Genomic DNA, 21,317 nt, shown 5'->3' on the forward strand with positions numbered 1-21,317 from the left:
ACGACGATGACGATGGTGACAATAGACTACACAAATGGCAGAGAAATGACAGATTGCACCCATGGGTAGTTTCGTGGTCATAAACCGGAGTGGGAGAGTATTGTACAGTAACACCGGCCGGAAAAGAGGGAGGGATGTCCAAAATGGTTCACATTAAAGGAAACAGGGGACACGACATATTTGGACATCCACCGAGTCGCGCTAATCCGCTTTCCGGCTCATCATTTGTCGCAAATCGATTGAATCCGGTGGCGAATGTGGCATTTTTTGGGAGGCGGGTTAGGTACGGTGGTATTGAGTTTCGTTTGCAGCGGATTAGCCGCAGGAACAAATTAGCTGTTATCTTAAGCCGCGAGCAAAAAGTTCCTCCAACAACGAGAGCTAAACGTTCAGCGATTTGCCTGCTGCTGGATCGGTTATTATGGTGTAATTAGATGATTGGACTTAATTATCGCTGGTGGGCGTTTCGACTGCCTATTGAGTTGAACCATCCAAGGGTGGTAGCGCTGGCTGAGTGCATTCGTACTATTTGTACGTGAAGTTCGGAAATTATTCTTGCCTTCGGGCGTATTATCAAGCGACAGAAGGCGAGACTCCCATCGAATCGTTCGAAACATTGCATGTCACGGCAGAATCAATCGAAAAACCTTACCAAGCATCTTTTTCGTCATCGGACTCGACTGACCCCGAAAAGAAAAATAATCGCCTTCCTGTTCCACGCGCCACTGAAGTCCTTGTTTATGAACCGACACGCCGATACGGATAAACCGATAAATTTCTTCGTCCGTCTCTCGACCGCATCGCTCGCCGCCGTCAAGGCAAAGGTGAAGAACCCCGACCGGTTGTGGTGCGGCAGGTGAACCGAACCGATTGGATGATGGCGCCTACAATCAACCCACCACCGCACAGTACGGCAGAAGCTTCAACTTTCACATCGCTCTGCATCACGGACCAGCTTGTCGTCAACATTGTTGGTTATTTATAGCCGAGCGAGCGGTTTTTGCGTTTTGCTGATAACGCTTTCCGATGGATGGAGGGTATTACGGATATTGCTTTCCTGGTGGGGTGCTTTTATTTTAAGAGAAGGGATCTTTAAAAGTTTTGTGAATTACCGTTGCTTTAAAAAGTTGTCTTTTATGGTAGAACCGGTGTCAGTCCTCTTTTGACTGATCTTCTATTATGAGAATTGCCTTGGAGTTCTCCTTAGTATTCCTATGGAACTATTCAAAAGCTTTAGTACACTTGCATATTTTTCTCGGAAAACAGCGGAATGTCTCCTCAAAGAGGAGTTTCTCTAAATTCGTCTATTCTAAAGTTATCAATAGAAATATCTTTAAATTCTTTTCGGATTTATTTTTGAATGCCCTAAGAGATAGCATTAGTACACCTTCTCTTTCTAAGAAAACGAAGTGCAATGTAAACTGTGAATAGTCTCGCAATATCAAAGGAGCTTGTAAAATCAATATCAAACATGATATTTTGGTCCAATATCACGTGTGCTATTGAGAGCATATGAGAGTGGAAAAATATCATTTGATTGATGATTTTGCCAACACTGGTCTCTACAATACTCTATGAATCGTTTTCAGAGATCTTTTGGAATGTATTTTCTGATCTAATTCTTAAAAGATTTCACAACAAATCGTATAAATTTATCTTTAGAGGGTAAGTGTACCACGTTATGGTCTGTAATCCTTTTAATTGGCCCTATCTTATATTTCACAATTTATCATAAATGTATTTAGATACAAGGCTGGACCACATTTATTTATTTATTTATTTATTTATTTACTTACTTATTTATTTAGTATATAATCTTCATCTGACTAACAGCTACAGACAGGTGCCGACCACACACAGGCGAAAAATTCCATACCGGGGAAATGGCTCTAATGTTGGGCTATGGATCTAAGATTGGGCCCATCGCTAAAAATCTGCTATTTATAAATTTTATCATTAAATGGATGTTATGTCGGCCCAAATGCCCCTATTTTGGGCCCATACATAAATTCAGCAATCGACTAAATTTGAAATAGCGACCGCAAATATCTATTAGTACAGTCCCAATGACGCGTTCATCTAGATAAAATTGATAAATAGCAGATTTTTTGCGATGGGCCCAATCTTAGATCCATAGGCTAACATTAGAGCCATTTCCCCTACTCACCAATTTAATTGAAGCGTATCATCGTAGTTCAATTGATGTCATTGCGCCTTTCAGAAAATCTACGCTCAAATGTAGCAACAGAAGCGTTGAAGTCGAACAGCAAGTACATCTGGCCGAGATGAAGCGGATGGAATCATGCTGACTATACAAAGCGTTGCGAGACTCGAGCATCACAAAATCACGGTAGCGAAGGATTCGTTCCGGTGCGTATACATTCAGCTGCGCGAGGATCTCCGATGAATCCGTATCGCCCAACAGAATCTTAGTCACAAAAACTGCTTGAGCAGTGTTTCATCTTTTCTCCAGAGTTTCAATACCCAGCAGTTTACAACGGTAATGTAGTAGCTGCAAGGGATCTCACGAACATTCTTTGGATTGCTTCGACCCTAACAACCCACGTTGACTGATACGGGCACCAAACTTGCATTGGATTCAAGGGTCGATCGCACCAGAGCGCATTATAGCGATCGATGGCAGTATGGGTCACGGAATTCTTTTTTTTTCCTGGATTTGTTTTCCGTCGATCTTGTTTTCCGTGCTGAGCACCAATGCTACCGACGCCGGGAAGGCAGCTTCCACACCTGGACCCTACCTATCGACCCATCAACTCATGAACCGGGGACCAACGGCTTTACTTCCCTTCCGAAGGAAGGCGTGATCAGAGATGTTATGCCTCAGAACTTCCTGGCCACGCCGACTGGGATTGAACCCAGGCCTGTCAGGGTGAGAGGTAATCACGCTTACCACTACACCACCGGCGCCGTTAAATGCCAAAATTTAGCTTAGTTGATTAGAGAACATCAACGAAGTTCCATTAATTATAAAAAATGCGAGAACTTTTAGCAAGCTTCAAGGAAATCCAGAGAACTTTTAATTCATTTAGATATTTTTTAGCTGGTTTCATGATATTCAGTGAAGTTCCGAATACCTCGAGGACGATCAGATAGCTTCAGAATAATTCCATTAACTTAAGCAAATTTGAAGCAATTTACGGAGTTCCGTGGAATTATGGGGTATTTCAAGAATTCTATCTATGATGCGAAAACGTCAAAAGCGTCAGAGAATTATGAATATATATATCAGAACATTTGCCGGATAATTAATTTTTTTAGAGAATTTCAGATAAGCATAGATAATATCAGGGAAAATTAGCGAGCGTTTATAATCATTATAAAACTTAAGGAAAATTGTCCAGACTTCAAGGCAAATCATTTAATTTCAGTAAAGTTGCAGGTTCTTAAAAAAAAAACAATTCGGGGAATCAAGTTTCGGGGAATCAAGTGCACTTTAAGGATTTCGGGGAATCAAGTGCACTTTAAGGAAACTCAATAATCGTTTAGGTAGTTTTAATACCACCAGGAAAGTCTAGACTAGACTGCTGATAAAGTTTTAAATTAGTTAAAGAAGTTTCATTAACTTCTTAAAAATCTTGAGGACTTCTGTGAAAATCATAGAACTCTATTAATTATTTCGTTCTAATTCCACGAAAATTGCGGGAGCCCAAAAGTTCCAGAAATTAGGAAAAACTTTGAAATCATCACAGAAGGATAGTGATCGTCAGAAACATTTCGAGAACTTCATAAAAATCTATGGAGCTTAAGAGGAGATCAGGAATTTGTATGAACATTTGCAAAATGCGGGAGCATTTCAAAGAAGTTTAGTAAGCTTCGAATTTCAGCGGGAGGTCAGTTCCATTAGTTTCAGAAAATTAGTGAAAATTTAAGACAGTTCCCTGATTTTCAGATACGTTAAAACTTTAATTGAGGTCTTCCCATGTGTTTAGAATTTCAGTGAAGCTTAAACATTTTTAGGACAGTTCAATTAAATTCAGCGCAGTACAACAAGCTTCATGAAAACTGCAAAAACCTTAGAGAAGTTTTGAGAATTTCAGAAAGGAATAGAGAACCTTAAGAGCCGTTCCGTTAACATTAGAGAAGTCACATAAATTTTAAAGAAGTTTAGAGAACTTCAGCGAATTGTTAAACCTTAAGAAGAGATCTATAATCGATAGAAAAATTGATGAAACTTTAGGAAGTCCTATAAAGTTCAGGGAAGTTTAAGAATTTAATGAGAAGTATTGTGAGCATCAGGCTAGTTTCTCAAACAAAAAGGAACTGCAAAACAGTTTCACTAACTTCAGGAAAAATTTGGCAACTTTAAAGTAGTTCTGAAGACCTCAGATTAGACCATTCTGGTTTCCATTGAAACATTCCTCAACATTTCGATGAAGCTTCAAATTCAATTTTCTTTTAGTTTTCCTCGGAATTATCTTGAAATTCACCACTATAAGAAACCCCTTGGAAAGATTCTCCGAATATTCATTGAATTCATTTCAGATTTCGTTTTGAATCTCACTCCTTCCCTTGGAACTCTACTCACACTGAAAATTTCATAAGAATTCATTGGCATTTCTCCTCACAAATTCCTTAGATTTCTTCTCATAATTTGTTTGGCAAGCTCTCCTGAATTTATTTTCCGAATGGCTTTGAAGATGTTCTGGAGCTATTCTCAGATTTAATTGTAATCCTCCTTTTGTATTTTCAAAAAAAATCCAAGAACTTATGCTCCGGATTCGTCTTCTTCCACAAATTCACAAATTATACTCTGTAGGTCCTTGGAAGAAGTTGTGTTCCTCAGAAATTACTAATTGTTTTCATTAAAATTTGATTTCCTGAGGATTCCCGGTTTTCCAGGTTTTTGCAGTTAGTAGATACCCTGACTAATACCGTGGGTTTGGCCATAAACTTTCTATTGAATCTTTCGCTTTAAAGGTTCATATCGTACATAAGTGTTTATGAGATACTAATTGAATAAGTCCAAACCATCAAACATTTATTTGGTGTGCCATCAGAACAACTACATTTCTTCTCTAAGGTCACTTTTAAGTCGCTATTTTTATAACTATAAGTCACTAGTTGGTTACTTATTTCTTCAACATGGTCACTAAAATCACTATTTTGACAGCAGCGATCGCTACCTACCCTGTTTACGAGAATTTCATTTATTTCAGAGCAGAACCGAGATCTTCAATAGAATTGAGAGCTTCAAGGAGAGAACATCAAGAAAGATCAGAGAATTAAAGGCCCTAATAATAAAGGGCAGTTCAAATAATTTAAAGGAAATTGCAGAAACCTTAAAGAAATTTCCATAAACTCAAGGAATTTCCAAGAGAACTTCTGGAGCGCAATGAAAAATGTATGAACAATCAGAAAATGTCAGAGTGTTGTGTCCAAGCACGACCGCATTATTAACGCAGGACTACGAAATTGTTTTTGCTCAATTTAATTGGGAAAATGCTCCTATATTTGCGCTAGGTTCCTATAGTTGTACTCAATACACAACTATACTGCCGCTCTTCGCATGTCCGTCCCATAGCGAAAATCGGCAAGCCGAGAAAATCGCGTTTTAAGTTTGCTTCGTACCATTGCTTCTTATATGATGGGACAACCAATGTGACTGTCTTTCCAAACTTTTTCAGAGCAAAGTTGATGAGTTTATCCAGTATTATGAAAATATGGGTAGTTTGCTACCATTTGCATTGAAAAACTCAGTTATGACAAAAACGACTATGGGACCGACATGCGAAGAGCGGCAGTATAGGAAACCTAACGCTTCTAATGTACCACAACTATAGGAGCGTTTGGGCTTATATTTTCAAAATTATTGACTTTTTAAAATTTTATTCTAAAATCAACAAACATTCGATTCAAAGTTTTTAGATAGGCGTCATTCAATATCCTTAATTAAATTCAATTTGAATTCATAATTGAAAATTCAGTTCCTATCTCATTCAAAATTATTTCTTCAACATGGTCACTAAAATCAATATTTTTGACAGCAGCGATCGCTACCAGCCCTGCATTATATTATCCTGTTTATACATCGGTTAACAACTCTCATCAAAGTATCAAAAATCATAAAAATTAATATGCATTTTGCACTCACTAGCAATCTGGTGGCGCAAGGGACAAACGGCGATTTTTCCGTGTAAGGTTTTTGAATTTCTTTTGGTGTGATTATAATAAAAAAAGATCTGAATTCCAGGCATTTTGGAAAACCTAATAAACCAAACCAATTATATTAAGGGGCTTCACGAATGTTTACCCATTCTATCTTAAATCGAATCATCGTATACCTTGTTAAGTCTTCAGAACTTCAAGATCAGATTCCAGGATGATTTGGGCAATCCAAAATTTTATTTTTAACACAATTAATAATAATAAAAATATATCGCCAGACAAAAACGATACATATTTTTATAACACATCTTTGTGTTCCGCAAAAATGTTATTTGGCTTATTGTGGTAAACCCCTGGATGATTTGAAGATCTTTTAATACTGCGTTTGCTCAGGTCTCTTGAATTGATACATGCTTTTTCCGACTTACCAAAACAAGAATATGGCTCATTTTTGGCATTCTTTGATGTTATACTGTCGCCGCCAAAAGCTACTTTCTTCTCCGGTTAGGGAGAGTCTTTCGCTTACTAGGTCAGACACTGTTTTTTTGATTCTAGGAGTTACTTTTTTCTCCGGTTAAGGAGAGAACTTTTACTTCTAGGTCAAAACTTCTTCTAGGAGCTACTTTTTTTCTCCTGTTAAGTTCTTTCGGATTCAAAAAATGAAGAATCTGGAGTAACCTACGAACTTAGTTTTTATTTTCCATTCTGGACAAAGTGATCTTAAATCTATGTGTTACATTAGCGATCTATAATTATGTAAAATAATTTCCTGTCACTATGGAATTTTCCATGTCCCTATCAATACCGAACTTTAAGCTAATTCCTGCTAGCTATAATCGAATTTCTACGCTGGCTTAAAAGGGGCTAATCTATGTTTTCGAGTCCTTATATACTTTGTCCTTTTCGGAACCGGGATTTCTCAATATGATCATGAATTTATTACTTCTTGTAACTCAGATCCGATATGGCTCTACAAATAAGAATTCAAACATTTGTAACGTTTAAACATTAGATTATTATCCTTCGTGAAGGATGAACAAAGACGGAAAACTAATCTTAATCTATATGCGCAAATATGTCGTGTGTGGGCGTGTTTATCCTACTCGAGCGCATATGCATTCTAAGTAAATAGTGCAGTCGGATTATGTAATCGAGCTGTCGTTGTTTTGCCCTATTTTTTATTTCTTTTCCTTGGCCATGGTATCGACATCAGCTAAGACTTATGCAACTATATTGGCTTATAGACTTGATCCTAAATTAATTGCCTCGCGGTAACATATACGGATTCATGATTCCATGAGATTTTGGAGATCTAGATCATTAACATGTTAAGCCGTTACGCCCAGGTCGTTTTAGACCTCCGGACAATGCGTGATTTTTCCAGAACTAACCCAAGAATCATTCTAGTGATATTGAAAACAAAATTTACGTTCCCTATTTATGTTAAGACATGATAAAAGAAAAAAAATGCTGATCTATAAAAAGATCACTGGGCGTTAATGGGTTAATGTAAATCGTATCTCATATTTTTTCTACAAAGTAGACACAATTATGCTCAAAAAATTATATGATTATCTCTAAACAATTATTTTTGAACACCTTTTTTTGTTTAAGGCAGGGGTGACGTTTGTGTTAGGTTTATTATTAAATAAACGGAAATTGAAAAAAATGAATGGATACCTTGATAATAGAACTATATTAATTAAAATCTTTGGAGGGCTACACTGGAGCGAGTGCCTTGTCATCCTATGGGTGGACGACAACTTTGGAATCACCACAATTACGCTTGCACTTCCTGTCTGCCAGACGCACCAAACACGTCAAGAGCCGAAAGAACGGCTCATATCGAAACAAAGAAGGAACGAACATCAAAAGAAAGTCAACCCATTCAACGCAGCAGGAAGAATCAGAGAGCCATTGCACATTAAACATGTTAATTAAATAATTACATTAGTAGCGCCCACCAAGACGCGACGACGACGACGACGACAACGGTGGCACTGAACGTCCGTCCCCTCCATCTGACGGTGCTCGTTGACTCAACGACGGTAGACTCCTTTAGTCCCTTTAGAGTAGCTTCGCGAGACAGACAAAAGACGCAATGCAAAAAAACAAATGAAAGGATGAGTGAGGAGACAAGCAGAATGCACGCGATAAACGTGGATTGTCGGAGGCGACAGAATAACAAAAAGGCCCATCGCGTTTCATCTTCAGTCGTGTAATACGATATATCCTACCCACCGTCACTGACTGTGGACCATGTCACACACTATTCCATTATGCCGTCGACACACGAGCGGGTGTTAGTTTTAGCACGTTTTCCTCCAAGTCAAGAGGATCCTCTCCTCAGCCGTGGTAGACGAAGGCGCGTAGGAAATTTATCTATCTGCGTTTCCACAATGCCGCTCTGGCTGCTCTTACGACAGCAATATCAACCGGCAGCCACAGCGACCTAGGTGATATGCTGGGTGGGTACATGAATATGAAAGCACAATTACCGCATCGCCACACCCACTTGAGAGGGAGACAGAGAAGGAAGCAATTGAAGAGGATGATAAAAGAATATACCTTCAGTTTCCTTCTCGGTACTCGGTAGTGCTGCCAGCTGCCGAAAGACTGGTTGATTCCGCAATCATTACGCCACTGGCAGCCGTTGGAGTCAAGAAGTCCTTTTCCGCCTCAGTTTCTTCTTCATTTACGGCATTCGAGCAAGGAACGGAGGGAGGTGACTTTCACCCTAATGAATGCCTAGACGCCTACATACACAGCTAGTCAAGCGTAATAACAATAGGGCACTCGTCGTCACCATCAGTCATCAGGCGACGCTGGAAAGAATAAAAAAATCCCGGTGCGAATGAAAATAATGTGCGAGTAATTCCCGGCACTAGATAGTAGAAAGAACCTGGCAACAGACCCACAGTGTCGTCTCCATAAAACATTCAAGAGACAAGCACTCAACTGTACTACAATTCACACGAATAAACGCGGGTGCCGCCGCAGCCAACGACAACGATGACGACGACGCCATCACGTCTATTATGCTCTTTGAACGTTAGCAAGTCGTCATTCAAGTCACAGGGACGCGGGACTACTGCACTTGCGTTTCGCGTAGTAGAAATTACAACTATTCCTGCGAGCGCGTCACGGCGAGAGTGAGCGGCCTTTGATGATGTACATGATTCCCTACGACAGTGTTTTATGCGATGTCGTGCTATCAGTCGGCACTCCACCACCACCACTACCACCCGAGTAGTTGGAGGGAACTACAATGCTTCTCTCCACCAGCTATGCCACATATCATTCGACATAGAAGCGTCGTTTGATGTGCGCTGTTCTGCGTTGAAAGTAGGACTACACTTCGCCGCTGATGCACACTAGTTTACAAAAGCCAAGCCACGAATGGTTCTTCACTCGAAAGCACCCACTTGGCGCGAACAATAGCTCGTCGTCTGGAAGCTTAGGCGCGATTTGTGCGGTCACTTACCTCAATTTGGCTTAATTGGGGCTTGCTGGTGTTGGTACACCTTACGAATTTTAGCCACCTTCATTGAGTCCATTGTATGTAAATAGCGTATGGGTTTTTATTTAATTTGAATTCCAAGTTAAAAAATGGAACAATCAGTGATTCTGGTCATATCGAAGATTTGTGTCTTCAGCTGTTCAGTGGGTCAAGGCCTGTGGGTTAGTGGGAGGCAGTACATAATTGTATCACTACGCGACACTATTTAGTGTGGAAGTAAATTTGCACCGCTTGCTATATCTTTAGATCCTGGCCATCTAGAAAGTTGTTCAAGTGACCAAGATCCTCCAGTTGGTATAAAAATCAGTTCAGAACTATCTCTCTTGAACATTGTTTCACCATCTATGTACAATCGGGCGATTCCATACAAAAACCGGTCATTATGAAATTGTTTGTTTCAAATCGTAACTAACATACTTTTCAAGGAATTTTATGCTCTAGAATTTACATTTTGCGTTCAAAATGAAGAGTGGCCGGATAATCCCTCCCCTTGGCTAGTTTTTGCACCTTGTTGCTGGTGGGTGGGCTTAGGGGGAGAGGTAGCTCATCGATTCTTCCGGTTCGCCTCCTAGCATCGTGCTATAAGGTACCAGGCGATAACCAGGGTAGTTGATCGATAGCTCGATGACGTCATTTCGTTGGCGTCTGCAATGGGAAATTCTCATAGCAGTCGTTGACGATGGGACGTTGTCGAGTTGTTGAATAGCAACTATCGTGGTAACTCACCGATTACCTGTCGATCTGCCAAATTTGGAAAGACTTCTGCATTGAATTGTCTCATATAATAATATTCCGCCCACTATATCACAAGAAATTGCGAGTAGCTGAGTGGAATGGAGATAAGTTAAGCATTGGGTACAGGACCAAGTCTCCCCTGGGTGGTGCCAAAAGATGAGCGCAATAGAATCATCAAGTTGCCATAAGGCACGGAATGAGATTATTGCATGGCTGGGTAGTCACAGTCTGCCATTCGTTAGTCATTTCAGGTGGATTAGAACAGGTTTAGGTGGGCGTTGGCCAGATTTGGATTTTTCAGATGTGATCCTGGATAGGACCCTGTCATTGAACGTCGCGTGAAAGTGGAACTTAATGAAGGCCTAAGTACTTTTTCGTAGTTTTTAGTTTTCGGATTTGAAAGATCGTCGGTTACAGTGGCCTGCTTACTGAGCAGAAAAACGCGGTCCCAGGTCCTTACATATCAAAGAGATTTATGGTAAAATCGCTTGTGTATCGTGTATTTTGCGAAACTCGTTGTTGTCGTTGGTTCCGGGTTTGAATGGATACACAAATTTGAGCAACGGTATTATGTGATATGAGGGGCTCGGTGGCCTTAGAGCAATCGTTTTTGCTTACTGAGCAGAACATCATGAGTCTAATCTCAGGCCCATCCACATTCAAGATTCGTCAATCGTTTTATTTGTTAATATGACTACATGGTAATAACAGCAACTCGGTGATTAAAAAGGTGCTCGTCTGCCTAGTGGCAAACGTTTTTGCTTACTGAGCAGAAGACCGTGGGTTTAGTCCCAAGCTCCTTCGCGTTATATGATCGTTAGGACATCAATTCAGCTTATCGTTTACCAAAACGAACCCTGCTGCAAACCCAACCCTCTTATCCAACATCCCAGTGATTCCTCGTGGAAGTGCAGAGGTGTTCTCGGCTTCCATCAAAGCGAGTGTCATGTCAACACAATCCTTCCCATTCCTTTCTTGACCTGTGTTCGGGCGCGGCCGGCGCTGGTATTGCCTAATTTAAGATCACCAGTTTTTACACATTGAGGATGATTGCTAGTCCCAAGCATCGTCTATTGGTTCTCTGTGTAATTACAGCTGATCTGGCAGTAACAGAGTAGCAACCGTGGGCGGTCAATCAAGCTCAAGCTCAAGCTCAAGCTCAAGCTCAAGCTTGTTGCTGGTGGGTGGGCTTAATTTCATGCTTTATAGTGGAGTGTTGGAGACGGTAGGTTAATGGCCGGCGTTGCTAGTCTAGCAGTGATAGTATCACACTTGTTACTCCTTTGTTTGAGAGCCGCGTTGTAGTACGCTTACATATAGGCACTGACGTTGAGTGCGCTACTGGCGAGTTTTGCTGCAAATCATGATGGCAGTGTACGGCAGTGTGAAAATTTCAGAAAGCGAGCTAGACAACTTTTAGGAAGGTACAAATCAGTTTTATCATCTCTTTTTACCAAACTCCCCCTTTGGAGAGGGATGATGAGGGGTGTGTCCCCCTGCCACCACTGGCAAAAGAGATGATCACCGACCCGGATCTGATAACAACTGGAGTGCGGTAAAAATCGGTAGAACTGTTTCAAACACATCGTTGGTACATGAGCGGGTCGTGATCAGAGATGTTATGCCTCAGAACATGCCAGCGGCGCTAAACCACCGGCGCCGCTAAAAACACCACTCATTTATTCCTATTTTTGAAAGACAAATAGAAGTCAGACACTTTCATTCGAATACGGTAATTTACCAGAAAGAATCCTGATGAATGTGGGCGTCTTAGTGGGCGAAGGCGAAGAACACTGTGGAGAAGGTGAAGCTGTACAAGTTGAAGATGTCCCTTCCGTCGCATTCGCTGAATAAGTGCGTTCTGATGGCAACGCTTTGCGTCGCAGGCGTCTTCGGTTTGCCGCTGGTGTTCCATTGGTTGCTGCGAGCAATGGGAACCAGGACGGTGTCGTTTGCGGATTTCAACGTGATAATAATAACGTTTGTGATTGCGTTAATTCCAGCGCTTGTACTCTTCATCCTAGTTGATTCGTTCTACTATGGATATATAACTCCGCGGAAGTGGAACAACTAGATATCAGTATCAATGATTTCGTCGTGACTCCATTGAATTTCATTCGATACAACATCGATCCGGAGAACGCAGAGAAACACGGAGTTCATCCCTACTACATGCACTTGATGGTCAACATTCCCATCCTGTATAATATCTTGGGAGTTATCGCCGTACTTTCTTTTATGGTCATGCTGCACCGCCTCGCTTCAAACGAATACACTAGCCTCCCGCGAGCGCAATCCTTTGTTGGACTTATCCTTTCCGTAATTTTCTTCCCCTTCGTCATATTATCCTTCTTTAACCACCAGGAACCGAGATTCTTGCTCCCGCTCACGCTTCCACTAATCTTCCTTCATGCTCCCAAGCTTAAAACCGGATTCTGCTCATCTTACCCTTTCCGAGGGTGTACCTATCTTAAAGACTTCTTCTACAACCACTTCCTATGCACTCGCGTCAGTTCTCGGTATCTTCTACGAGTCTGGTACTAAACCAACATCGCCTTAACACTGTTCTACGGCTTCGTCCATCAAGGAGGCGTATACCAACTCGCCGAAGACCTCAGTCGTCAACTCGAGATCCGATCGTCCGCCACTAACATCTACCTTGCCACCAGCCACATCTACAGCATGCCGCAATGCTTCCGCAACCAACCGAGCAGTAATACGCTTCTAATAAATCCGGAAAATGGACAGAAGTACCGCCGTGGAAAGCACTTCTTCCTCTATGAATACGGCAGCATCAACCTGAACGAACTCTACTCTCGGTTAAAAGTGACACTGGATGCGTGTGAAATGAAACAGTTCAGCTCCAACCGAAGGCCGGCGCCGGTGGTGTAGTGGTAAGCGTGACTGCTTTCTCACCCCAATGGGTCTGGGTTCAATCCCAGTCGAGGTCGGTGGGATTTTTCTGAGGCATAAAAATCTCTGGTCACGTCTTCTTTCAGAAGGGAAGTAAAGCCGTTGGTCCCGGTCCATATGTGTTGATGAATGGGTGCGATGTCTTACGCAGGTGTGGAAGCTGCCTTCCTGCACATTCGATTGCCGTCAATGGATGGCAACTCCAGTGCCAACACCTCTGCGGCAGCAATACCGATGTGGACGAAATCGGGGACACGTGCCCAATCTACGCGTACGAAGACGAGCAGAATCCATTTTCGACGGCACGGATCCTGAAGCAGTTCAGCTCGCTGGTGCACCAGTTTGGGTTGATTCTATACCACGGTGGGGAACCGATCAGCACTACCGTTTGGATGCGGAAGAACGTTCGCAGCTAGTCATTTTCTTTCTAGATGTAAATAGCCGTTCGAAGAAGCAACTGAAGAAGCTTAGAATTTTGTGATTGTGTGTTAGATTGATTTGTTTTTTCATGAATTATTATGACAGGAGTTTAGAAAGACTGAAATTTAGAAATTTCAGGTGGCGGCGATGACAGTTCTCAAACTGATTGTTGCCCATAAAGGCAGGCATTTCTGGCAGTTCTAGTACTGCACTGGCAATATTGTATGCAAGTTGTTTAGATGAAATGTTCCAACACAACGTAGATTTAAATAGACAATATAAGGGAATGAAAAAGAAATATATGTTCGTGCAAGCGACGTCTACCGCCTTTACCCTAAGCATAAAATAATAATCCTACCTCTGCATAGATGTCACCACTTGTCCATGTATAATTGTCACGGTGCTATTATTTGTCAGCCGTATGTAAAAACAAATTAAATAAAGTTTTGGTGATCTTGAGTGCCTACTCCGTCGATTTTGCCGTTCCGTTTTTTGGTGACTAGTGTCCGTGTGTGATCCCGAAATACCCCGCCGGACCGATCGGACCATCAGTTTTCGAGTAAAAATTTTCTGAAGATAAGCTTGATATTTTTCTATATGCCCTTTCCAAAAATAAGGTTGGATTCAAAATGGCGATATGAAGATGCAAAATGGCATTGTCGGTCATAAGGAACGTTTCCGCAAATTTTCAACCAAATGAAAAAATATAAAAATGAACCGATTTGCGAATTCGTAGGGAATTGCTCAACACTTTTCAGTGCTCAATATACCTGCAAATTTTATACCTTATTCGACTCTTATTCCTCTTCGATTCTCGTTTAAACCCTACTTGGAAAATTCCTCTTCGATCCTTCGGATTCGTATAGTAATCTGCTTGGAAGTCGATTTGGAGAAACTTGTTTCTGCGCAAAAGAAACGGGCATTCTCTTGATCCCCGTTCTGATCAAATTTATTTGAGCAATCAATTTGATATGCTCACGGCTGATGAGTATGATCCTTCATCCAGGCAAAATTCCATTAACCATTTTCGGCTTAATGCCAAGAAGGAAAAGGTTCCCCCTATCGCCATAACCACTTCCAATTTCGTTAAATTAAAGTTCTCACTGCAAATTGGCCGTCGGGATGAATGCCGTGTATTGGCTGAGACCTTGGACGGATTCAAATGTCTTCTCACGTATCTTATTGAGAACTTATGTTTCTTCTTCGCCTTTCAAGCTTATTTGCTTATTGTGTGCTCAAAACAAAGTGTTCTAGATGCACTTTCACAGTTATTAATTAAGAGCTTTCAATGCCTGTACCATGTTTGCATTAGTGTAATCATACTCTATGCCCAGGGAATTCGAGAAATTTTCCAACCCAAAAAAGTCCTAGACCTGACGGCTGACCGGGAATCGAACCCAGCCTCCTCCAGCATGTCCAGTCTTGTATTGTAGCTGTGCCTTTACCGACTGAGCTAACTGAGAAGCAACTCACATTGTTCATGTATGATACCAAAACTGAACGTCTGTTCAAGGTTGTCTTGAAAGGTCTGTCCAGTGGTGAATCCCTAGATCACATCTAAGATGAATTGACAAAATTATTGGCAAGTGAGCCAATGCAAGTAATAAAATTGAAAATGAAATCCTGTCCTGGCGATTCACGCAACGGGATTTCCAATGATTTTTATTTAGTTCTAGTGAACTAAACAACCTTAAGGCCTTAGAAAAAGCTAGCTATATGCTCCATGCCCGAGTGAGATGGGAACATTTCAGGAAGACTGGAGGAAGTTTCCAAAACCGCACCCAGTGCCGTAAGTGCCAGGGATGGGGTCACGGAACAAAAAATTGCTACATGCCAGCTAAATGCATGAACTGTGGTGATTCCTCGCACGCAAAGGACGACTGTTCTGTGAAGGAAGGTCCTTAGAAATTCAAATGTTTAAATTGTGGTGAAAACCACAAATCCAATTTTTGGGAATGTAAGACTCGCAAAGCGATCCTACAATGTCGGGCTAAGCGACAAGTAGGAAACGGTCCACGTACCTGGACAGGTAGTAAGTTTTCGGCTGTTAACAACGGTCAGCGAGGAACAAATTCTACATTCCTAAACGTACAAATAAGTACAAATAGCTCCTCTGCTTCAAATTCTTCATCTATTCCTGCTTCCTTCGCTGCTAACAATGTTCAGCGAGTAAATGGAGCTACCTATGCTGCTATTGCAGCGGGTGGAAATCAAAATACTAACCAACATAATTCTGACGGAAATTTTGACAATTTTGACGTAGGAAGCATTACTGCCCCTAAAATGGAATTTACACAGAAATCATTAATCATTAAATATTTTGAATTGGAATGCTCGATCTTTTAAAGATAATGAGGATGAGCTACTTAACTTTTCGAGAGTTCTAACGTGCATATTAGACTGATGCAAAATTTGAAATTTTCGTTCCACAGTGTTCAAACAGTTTAAAATTGGGTCCTGATTAGCCTCCGAAAGTTTAAACTCATTTGATAAGAAACTGACTTGGCACAAACCTTTTGAAGTTTAAATGGCAATTACTATGGGAAAACCAAACTTTTTGTTCATTGTCTTCTAGCTTTTTTCCATATTGTACTGTTAACAAGTTCTATTGCTTTTCTTATGAGAATTTTTATCAGCTACAACTTTGCAGAAAATCGTTTTTCAGCCAAACGTCAAATTAAATAGTTATTAATTGTTTATGGCAAGTTTAATCAACAAACTTGTAGCTGAGAAAATTTTCAACAAACGCAGTTATCATTTTCTAAAGTAGAGTGTACTGGTGAATTTTGAGATAGATATGAACCGAAATTATGATTTCCCCATAGTATTTCCATATAAACTTCAAATGGTTTGTGCCAAGTCAGGTTCTTACTAAATGAGTTCAAATTTTGGGAGGATAATCAGGACCCAATTTGGAACCGTTTGAGCACTGTGGATCGAAATTTTCAAATTTTGCATCAGTCTAGTGCATATCGCCGTTATAATTGAAACGTTCCTTAAACCATAAGGTTAAAAGGGACACCAATTATTTCATTTATCGAAATGATCGTCTTGATGGACCCTGTGGTGGCGTTGCCATCATTGTTCATAGACGAATCAAACATCAATTACTTAATTTGAAACCAATGTTTTTGAAACTGTGAGAGTTTCTGTTGAAACAAAATTATGACAACTTATGTTTATAGCTGCCTATTTGCCATTTCAATGCGTAGGCCAGCAAAAGAATTTGCTCGAGGGTGTCCTTGAGAAACTTACCCGTCATAGGTCTAAATTCTTCATTATTGGCGATTTTAATGCAAAACACCGCTCATGGAATAATGCTCAAAGCAATTCCAATGCTAAAATTCTGATTGATGATTGTTCTGCAGGTAGTTACACTATTCAACATTCAAACAGCCCAACATGCTTTTCTGCAGCAAGTAATCCCTCAACTATCGATTTGGTCTTAACTGATTCATATCAACTTTGTAGCCAATTGGTTACCTATGCTGACTTCGGTTCTGATCACCTTCCAGTAAGTTTTGAATTTTCCCAAGAAATAATTTCTAATCCCAACAGCTCTACCTTCAATTACCACATAGCAGATTGGGAGCAATATCGAACATTTATGGAATATAGCTTTGAACCAAAGATGAAATTAATTATGCTCTTGAATCTCTGACTACTTCTCTAGTTGAAGCAAGAGCTGCCTCAGTACCAAAATGCGAGGTTTCATTCGATTAAATTATAATAGACGAAGATCTTCAGCTCTTGATCCGTCTGAAATATGTCCGGAGAGGACAATTTCAAAGAACACGCGATTCTGCCATGAAAGTTTTCTGGCGGGATTTGCAAAAACAAATTAAAATCACGATTTAAAAGCATGGTATAAAGGCTATGATAAAACTAAAAATGTTGCCAGGAATTCAAGCAAAAACATGTTGTCTGAACATACTTCTTCACATCTATGTTGTTGACTTAATGTTGCCCAATTAATTGAATTGACACAATATCTCTTGTAGGAGTATATATATATATATGGTGTCAGTGTATTTCGATAGAAAACTATATTTTCTCAATAGCCGAATGGCACCGTTGGCAAAAGTCACATCGTTCACCATTCAATTTATTAACGAGTCGTTTTTCCTTTGTTGCTTTTACCCATTCCTGAGGCATTTTGTGCTGAACCAAGCAACAAATGAATCACCGCAAAACGACTTACTGCCAAACCCGAATGACTGTCGTTAAATCTCATCCCCGAAACATGTTGTTGCCGTTTGGGTCTGCCCCCGGGGGGATGAATGGTTGGATTCAGAAATAGTCATAAATAAATATTTACTCGACTCATTCATAATAAATTTTAGTGTCATACCGACAACTGCTGGTGCCGAAATCGTTTCCTTTTTCAGCAACGACAAATGCAACAAGCAAGTTTGACCAATTTGGGGTTTTGCAAGCGCTTACATTTCACACAGGTACCAGAAAACACGGTCGGTATGCATCTCAAATTACGCTCGTTCCCTTCCTGAGAATCAGGACGCACATGTGATTGACATCGAACACTCTCCGTTCATAAATCAAGCTTAATCTGGTTTGATTGGGTTGCACAAGACGACACGTAGAAAATCGCGATCGTTAAGCGATCAATCTTGTTTTCGAAAGGGAAGAAGCTGGTTGCATTTGAGCGACACTTTCCCACACATTGCGATTGCTGGCACTGTCGCTCGTGTAGGGTTGATGGTTGAGGAAATTTCTTCAAAATTTTATTTGTTTCATTAATTGGCCACGATTTGACAGCTGATTGAACTGGAAACCCACACACACAAGCATGCATCTTTGATGGCTGATGACATCAGCTCTTCAGTCGAACGTCGTGGGCAAAGAAGACTGGGCAAGTAGGTCAACCCTACAGGAATCGCGAACTACCATATAACATCATTAGCATTAAGCCGGGAGGAGGAAATCGATGTTGCATTCCGGCTCGTTCAGCAGCAGCATCATCCTCATCATCATCATTTGCCTTTCTTTTGCTGCATCCTCCGGTATGCCCCCCTATACTACCAATAGAGCGCGCGGAATCAACGACTCGACGGATGGATGGATGGCGGCGCGAAGATTGACTAATGTTCGGATGTCAGAAGAACGAAAGCCATTTTTATCATTGCCGCAAATTGAGTGACGCATTTATAGAGAGAGAGGAAGATGCCGTATGGAATACGGTTTTGCGAGGAGAAGTGCTGGTGGGCGGCATCGGGGAATGCATCGTTTGATTTCTTGAGTCTTTTACCCCAGTTCGGGAAGCTGAAGCCATCAATATTGAGGATTATTGAATGGGGAAAAATTGGCGGATTTTAAGCTTTGTCGCGGTAAGCTTTGCAGAGTTAAAGGATGTAATTCTCGTTTGAGGCAGTTTTCAGGTATTGTCGATTCTTTTATAAACTTCAGTTTCCAAACTGTTTGGGTGGGATTCTTTTACATTGACTTGTTTAAAAATGTTAGAGTTGGGAGGAAATGCTATAGTAATATCAACATGAAGCTTTGTGGGATTACTTATTAGCTAGATAATTTATTCCGCTCGATTTTTAAATTTTTACCTAGTGGACAAATTTTAGTAAGATTAGTGGCAAATGCGTGATCTTTATTACGACTAAAACTAAACGACTAAAATTTCAAGAAGTTACGATCATTTTATTTCAAGGAAATAAGGTTTTTTAAAAAAAAGGCGTTTAGTGAATTTCGGAACTGTCTGTAATTGGGCTGCATAAAATTTGTAGAAGTTTTGTGTGTGACGGGGGGTGTCCTATATATGCGAAATTTTAATTGTCAGTAAAAGTCCTGTTCGAGCAAAAACGACCTGCTTTTAACGAATTGAACCTAATTGAAGTTTGGAATGCATCAATTAACGCCGAATACGTTAAAAGCTATTCATAAAAAAAAGATAAACTACGACAAATGAGGTCGACTGCAAGTTGAGATTAGTTCACTCATATTCAGTGTTGGAAAAATATCAAAAAATCAAATCTCACCAATGCTCAAAATCACGCTTGATTTTCTTAGACAAAAATCAACAAACAAACATCTGTGGTTGATTTGCAAGCTGTGCTATCGCAGTTCGGAATATCAAGCTAACAAAACTCACCAAACTGTGGTGAGATTGAGTTTAATTATTTTTGCTTTACAGCGGAATGCAACCGAAACTTCCATAACGGCTAGCAGCAGTCCCTTCGTGTCTGCCATCGGTGAAGATTAAAAAGAGATAGCAAACTACGCTTTCTCTTTCTAAGAAAACGATGTGCAACGGAATCATTTTGTGTCGAGTCAACTCTCAGCTTGATTTTTGCATGCTGTGAATAGTCTCGCAATATCAAAGGAGCTTGCAAAATCAATATCAAGCATTATATTTTGATCCAATATCACGCGTGATATTGAGAGTGTATGAGAGCGGAAAAATGTTATTTGATTGATGATTTTGCCAACACTGCTCATATTCTTGAAAACTTAGTTAACACGAGTAATACTTTACGAGATTTGTTTTCTAATATGAGCAACATCTCGATGTAGGGGAAATGTATGTAATGTCAGCGTAAGTGTCCCTAATTTGGGCCCATACATAAATTCAGCAATCGACTTAATTTTCAATAGCAACCAAAAATATCCATTAGTACCGTCCCAATGACGCGTTCATCTAGATACAATTGATAAATAGCAGATTTTTAGCGATGGCCCTAATCTTAGATCCATAGGCCAACATTGGAGCCATTTCCCCTACATATGAAATTAGTACACGGAAAAAAGTTTTCATATAGTTTACATTTACATTTAGCTCCCAGCGTCACGTTCTACTCGGATAACCCCGGTGGTGGATTCAGCCTACTCTGACGGAGAGTTCTCCCGGCTTCGGCTTTCAGTTCGCACTTGCACTGATATGATCTGCGTTACTGCTCTGCTGACGGCGTTAAAGGTGCCCTCCTCTCGACACATTTCTTCGACGACATTCTCCGTGCTAAGGGCGAGCATCTCCTCTCGCACATCATCAAATCTAGGACATTCGAAGACCACGTGCTCTGGTGATTCTTCCACATTCCCACACTCCGGACAGAAGGGTGACGTTGTGTGTCCGAACCGATACAGGTACTTCCTGAAGCAGCCATGACCAGACAGGAACTACGTCAAGTGGAAGTTGACTTCTCCATGCTTCCTGTTCACCCAGGTCGAAAAAATCGGTATTAGCCTGAGTGTCCATCTATCGTTCTCTGCTGCATCCCTTTCCTGCTGCCACTTAGCCATCGACCCCGTTCTCACCATTCTTTCGTACTCCTCTGGTTTCTCTCGTCATATAGCACTCGTAGTCCTCCGCCAAGGTGATGCCGATTGGGATCATACCGGCGATAACGCATACTGCCTCCATCGAATTGGTTCTGTACGCTCTCACGACTCGCATGGTCATGAGCCGGAACGTACTGCTCAATTTCCTTTGGTTCTGCTTCGTTTTCAGCGCTTCAATCCACGTACTCCGTACCTTAGTATCGATGAGGACACACTAGCCAGAAGACGCCTCTTGCTGCTGCTTGGACCAGAATTATTCGGCATGATTCTGGCGTTGATGACCTTCGCCGCCTTCTCG

General features: G+C 40.9%; 1 protein-coding gene and 1 pseudogene across 3 annotated transcripts in view; both read left to right on the plus strand.

The window, feature by feature from the left end:
• SKIP (Shal K[+] channel interacting protein) overlaps positions 1-21,317 on the plus strand; it is a 791,488-nt gene that overhangs the window by 247,286 nt on the left and 522,885 nt on the right. The gene's annotated exons all lie outside the window — the stretch shown is intronic.
• LOC135702818 (GPI mannosyltransferase 4-like) lies at positions 11,899-13,710 on the plus strand (annotated as a pseudogene).

This window comes from Ochlerotatus camptorhynchus, unplaced genomic scaffold, assembly GCF_037179485.1.
Source record: "Ochlerotatus camptorhynchus isolate MF236.1 unplaced genomic scaffold, CSIRO-AGI_Acam_v1.1 ptg000200l, whole genome shotgun sequence".
NCBI lineage: Eukaryota > Metazoa > Arthropoda > Insecta > Diptera > Culicidae > Ochlerotatus > Ochlerotatus camptorhynchus.